Genomic DNA, 6,076 nt, shown 5'->3' on the forward strand with positions numbered 1-6,076 from the left:
CTTGGCCTGCTTGGGGTTTTGAACCAGGATTCATCATTTCTCTGTATAGCAGAGCACAGGCACCAGGACCAACCTCATTCCTTGGTCCCAGTGCCTCTTGCTTATGAAGATCCCTTTGATCTCCATATATTTCCTAACCTTAATAAAAGGCTGTAATGATGGCCCAGAGATCTGATCCCAGGAAAAGACAAGTGGTCAGGACTTCAGGGAGCCGAGCCCTGCCTTTTCCAGCCTGGTACACAGAGCACCCCTAACAGCGGAGCCAGAGCGGCATTTTCCCCTTCTGAATGCAGTTAGGGAAAAATGAATGTATTTTCCACCTCCTGCTCTGATGGCTTTTAATGAGAGCCATTACCAGCAGTCCCACGCTGGGGCTTTGTCTGCTTTGCAACAAGCAAGGGCAGTAGCTGCAGTACGGCAAACCACCCCTCAATAATTAACCATTTCCAATCAGACACTCCACTGCTCCAACCAGCATTCTCCTATTTGATCTGGCCCTGGGTTTGTAACGCTAGGTCCTGCAGTGGGTCTGTCAAGGAGAAGCCAGGCAGCAATGCCACAGCAGCATGGAGGGATGCTGGGGGTGAGCCTGGGTCTGTCGGTGATGGAGCTGGTTGTGTGCTGGGGAAACTGAAAAGGTCCAGATTCCTGGGGGACAGGAGCTTGTACGTGGTGGGAGGGCTGGTTTCCTTGCTTCCCTGCTCTTTCAACACGTAGAGGCTGGGCAATGGGGTGACCCAGATGCCCCCAGCCACTGCTGGGGGTACAGTGAGGCCATGTGTCCAGCACTGCTCTCGAAGGGACTGGACCCTGCCATGGGAACATGGCACTCACTGGGCACAACTGGTCCCCTCTCAGCTGCAGGCAACAGCCCCAGCAGCTCATCTGCGCTGGGGACCCATCACCCAGCTGCTGGAAATGAGGCTTCCCTGGGGATGGAAGCAGCCCCTTCCACTCAAGCCGGGTCCTTGCTCCCTTCCTGACACTTGTTGGGTCCCACACGGCACGGCTGGACCCCGCGGAGAAGCTCCTGCACCAAGCAGCAGCTCTCACCCAGCATCAGCGTGGCTGTCATCCACCCAGGACACTGTCCTCCGAGCAGGAGGAGAAGGAAGGAGCTAAGCTCCCTCCTGTGGCCACCGGCACCGGGGTCTACCGGGCTGCTCAAGGCTTGGAGGAGTCTGGTGAGGAATCACCCTCAGCCCGCTCCCCTCCTGAAGCCAGGACCCCTCCTTTGAACCCCCTTTTTTGCAGGGATGCAAGGAAGGATCCTGGTGCTGTGCCCATCCCCAGGCCAAGCGAGCCTCAGGTAATGCTATGGCAGGGGGAATCCACCAACCGTCTTCCTGAGCCACAGCGTCTCACCTGCTCAGCACGGGGAACCGGGCTGGCCATGGGGCTGTGCAGGACCCCATGGCTGCAGCTGCTTTCTCTCCTGTGAGCCCACTGGAACCTGCAACACGGCAGGGGAAACAGCAGAGGACACCAGTTTCGCACACACAGCACCTTCATCCCCGCATCCCTGCCATCATCTGGCACCTGCCTTGCTGTGATTTATCAACAGGCACCGCACTGGTGCTGAGCTCTGAGGATGCTCTGAACCTGTCAGAGAGTCATGAGAAGCCATGGAGCCATTTTGTCTCCAGAAACTGGAGCAGAGTGTGGCTTTTGGCTGAAAGCAGCCCCTCTTCCTCCAAGACATCAGTGGCTTCCAGCCCAGGCACCCACTCCTCAACTGGCTGCATTTTGGAGGACATCTCCAGCACCGTCAGAGCACCTCTGAAGTGGGGTGGCAATGTAGGACCAGATGGACAAGCAAAACAGAGAGGGTGGGGAAAGAAGAGTTGCTTGGGGGCCAGTGCAGATGACAGCAACCTTATCTGCTCCTCTTGCCCACCAGGACTCCTACTCAGGGATGGGCTGTCCCCACCAACCCTTTCCTTGCCCCCCACCTCCTCCAAGCAGGGTATGAGGGTCCGGCCATCCAACATCAGGGGCTCAGGGAGAAGGTCCATGGGCAGAGGTGATGGGGGCTGCTTTGCCTGGGGGAGGTTTGGGGGTGCCAGGGGGAAAGGGGACTGATGAGGGTGCCAGGATGCTCCAACTGCTCCCATGCCTGCACCTCCTTAGTGCAGGAGCTTGCTGTTTAAGCGCCTCTTTCCTCCCCTAAGCACCTTAGGGAGCAGGGGTGAGAGATGCTGGAGCTTTTTATAGCAGCCATAATCCCCTCCACACACACTGCCTATGCCCTCCTACCCTGAGGCCCAGGACTGAGCCTTCAAGATGGGGGCTGCTGTTCGAAAACTCCCTCAAATCCCTTCAGTTCCCACTGTTGCCTTTCTCCCAGAGCACCGATCCTGGCTGGGGATAGTTGTGGCCTCAAACCCCCCTTGCAGGTGGTGTTTGAGGGCCGCAAGTGTTGCACCCCTCCACCGGTCGCAGCACTCTGATGAGGAGGGACAGCCAGACAGGTACAGAAGTGCATGGATGAAGAGTGGAGCCACTGCCTGGCCTCTCTGCTCCATTCCAAGCCTGGGGAGAAGGGATGCGAAATGGGAGGTTTGATGCCTGGGAGAGGCACATTTCACCTCCCATCCTTGCCACAGTGGCCAGCACTGTCCCCCTACCTAGCCCCAACCACTGTCACACCCTAACCACCACCCCCGGACCACCGCCATCCATGGAGGACTGCAAGCAGTGCAGCTACACTCCCATTTGGAGGCACCCCTCTGGTCCTACTCCCCATCTTGTCCCCACTGGACATGTATCCTGACATCCCCCTGACAGCCTCTCTGCAGCATATTCACTGTATCTTTCCCTTTAAACACACCGCAGAAGGGACAAAACCAGCGCAGGGCGGGGGTCCTCAGGCCGAGCTAAGACGGTGAAAGAAGATGAATTTCTCCAAAGAGCAATCCCGATTTTCCTTCCCCTCCCCACCGGGAACCGAAGGCGGGCAGGAGGCGGCGACAGCAGCACACACATCTGGGCACACACAGCTTCTGGTGTCCCCCCTGGGGTGGCACTGAGCGAACCCATGTCCCACTCTACATGGGAAAGGGGGGACTCTTACCAAGTGATGGGTGCATGAATGGGAAGGAGAAGGTGGCACACTGGGGACCCTGATGGGCCAGGGTGGGTGCCCACCACCCAAGGAAGGAGGAAGGGGACTCCTGGCACCTTGGCTGGGCTGGAAGGGTGACATGGGCAGGGAACCCAGCCCAGAACCTGTCCTTGTCACCCGTCCCTTGTCACACCCCTGAGGCCCCAAGCAGTCATGCTTGCTTTTCACTCTCAAGCAGGGTTTGGAAGCTCTAAAGCCAAAGGATTAGAATCCAAAGCAAAGGCCAGGCAGGGAACAGCCCCGGGAGGCATTTCCCAAAGGCTCAGCTTGCTCCTGGCTTGTGCTCCAGCTTTGTCCCTGTGTTCAACAGCCTCTGGGTCATTCAGCTGCTGACCCAAGAGCAGACTCGGGGGGAACTCAGGGGGTACCACAGGAGGCAGGAGGCTCCCATGAGACACAGGGCAGTCAGAGCATCCCCTGCCTGGTGAGGCTTCTCCAGTGTGTAATAGTGGTTGAGCACACACTGAAAGCATGCCCTTCCTTAAGAGATATGGTGGGGGGGGAGCATCTTTTCCTTCTCAGCTGCCTCTTTTGCACAAAACCTGTAGGAGGTTCTGCCTTTGGAAACCTGTAATCCTGAGGGAATGAGAAGGAAAAACTGGAAACCAGCTGAAAACTCAGGGCACAGGAACCCTCCGCTGGGCTGGTTTAACCTGTTACGGGGGAGTCCTGGGCTGGGCACAAGGAGCAGGCTGGGTGAAACTAGGAGAGGAGAGGTGGATGATGGGGCCAGCCTGAGTGCCAGGTCCTCAGTGCCAGGACTGAATGCTGTCCTGATCGGGAGGTGGTTTTGGCATCATGGGGCTCTCCCTTTGTTCCACCAGCACCAACATTTCAGCCTTGCCCAGGAGAACATCCCCACAGCCAAAACAGGGCAATCTGAGAGCAGGGTTTGGGGGAATGACCAGCCCCTCCTGTCCTATTTGTTGGCCTCTTCTGCCCCACGCTGCCTGCAATGGGTCAGGCAGTTCACGCCCAGGGCTCTGCCTGAAGTACTGCTCCTGGCAATTGGAGAACCCTGGGGTGAATGGGACACCCTCCCCATTGCCGCTGGTGTCACTGGGTCACTTCATTGCACCCCTATAGCTGAACACTTTCTCTTGAGGGGTTTGGTTTTCAGGCAGGTCGCCCTGTAAAGCAGCCCGTGATAGGAAAGCAGTGGGCAAGACATTGTCAGCCCCAGGTTATATTTGGTCCATCTAGACCTTTTCTTACCTTCTCATGTCAGCAGTGGATGCCAGAGACAAGCCTCAAGCAGAGCCCAAAAGATTCATTTTACAGCAGCCCCAAGCAGCCCTGTTACAGGTTTCCTCCAAGCACCTGATCCCTGAGCAATGCACAGGGAATGATACAAGGGACACCATGGAGCATCCCTGCCCCAAGCCCTGGTGAAGGTTCCGGTGCCAGGATCCAGCCCCACACCCCCTGCACCCACTCCAGTGGTCACCCCACAGCAGCGCACCCCACACCAGCCAGCCCATAGGGTTGTATGGGGCTATAGAGCTACCAGACCAAAGGCCACAGTGAGGGGCAGAGGGGCTGGAAGCCACCTCCCCTTTGACCACGGGCACTGTGCTCTTCCCCTCTATAAAAAGGTTATTTTCCCGGTGCCTCCCCACAGGAACTACCATAAATTGCTTAAATGGCTGCAGCACTCATGGGATGGGCCCTTTCTGAGCCAAGCTGCATGTGGGGAGGGGAAGGCCCGGGGGAGTGTTTAACAGTTAGCAAGGGGAGCCATTGAAGTGTTTTACTGCCTCGTTAAATCAGTCTAATCTCTGTGTATATCTTTAAAGGAAAAAAAGATGACGGGCTGGTGTTTTTATTGTAAGAGGTGGGTGTTTTCTGGCACCGGCTGGGATCCTGCCTGCTTTATCTGCTTGTTTTCTTACCTAACACCAGAGCTGCACAGCCCAAGAACAGCCCAAGGGCAGCAGCAGGCAGGGCCAGGCACTGCTCCTCCCTGGGCAGTGGTGAGAAGGGAGGCTCCAGGTCTATGCTGCAGGCTGCTTCTCACCCATGGGTGCTGTGCACCCCAATGCTGCACCCACCTAGCAGCAAGATGGAGGTGCTGAGATTTGAGGGGATACCCTGATTCTATGCGCAGCTGAGGTGCCTATAGGCTAGGCTTGAGTCCATGCCCACGGGAGCCCCAGCAAAGGCAATACAGAGCTGCCTGCCTGCTGGGTCTAGCTATGGAAGAGGAATGGGCTGGGCATTTTGTTTCTAAGGTTTCCTTACTTTATTTTTCACCTCAGCCCAGCATAAAACGTGGAAATCCTGCCAAACCCTGCTGGCTCCAGCATCCACCTCCCCATCTGCAAAAGCTCACGGTTTCAAAGCCAGGAGACGGAACGGATGCTGGGCTGGGATGGCAGGGCTGGATAAGCCGCCTGCGTTTGCTTTGGAAAGGCTGATGTTTCCACGAGCTCCGGTGGTTCTAAAGGGACCCACCCTTTAAAATCCACCCAGGAGCAAATCCCAACAGCCTCAAATCAGAGCTGTGGCTGCTCCCACCCCATGCTGGGCTGGAGAAGTCTCTGTCCCATACCTGGACCCCCCTGCACACCCTAGCTGGAGGAGGCTGCAGGAACCAAGGCTGCAGATGCAGAACAAGGGAAGCAAACATGACCCCAGCATGGCTAATGGGGCTGGCAAACACCTAGAAAGATCTTCCTTGGAAATCTGGGCAGGAAGGGTATTTGTAAATGGAGACATGGATCAGCTGAGCTCAATACGCCCCATCTCCCACAGATCCAGTGTCACCAGCATCCTTGCTCCCAGCAGATGTGCTCTGGTACCCAGCTGCTGCAGGAAGTGTGACACCCTGATGTGAGAAGGGACAGATCCCCAGACACGTGGGCCTGGGTTAAAGGACTGGGGTTAAACCTGCAAGCAGCTCCACAGCATCTCACTCTCCCCTTTCCTTACAAACCCCCATAAGCTCAGCAA

The sequence above is a fragment of the Lathamus discolor genome, chromosome 3 (genome assembly GCF_037157495.1).
Source record: "Lathamus discolor isolate bLatDis1 chromosome 3, bLatDis1.hap1, whole genome shotgun sequence".
Taxonomy (NCBI): Eukaryota; Metazoa; Chordata; class Aves; order Psittaciformes; family Psittacidae; genus Lathamus; species Lathamus discolor.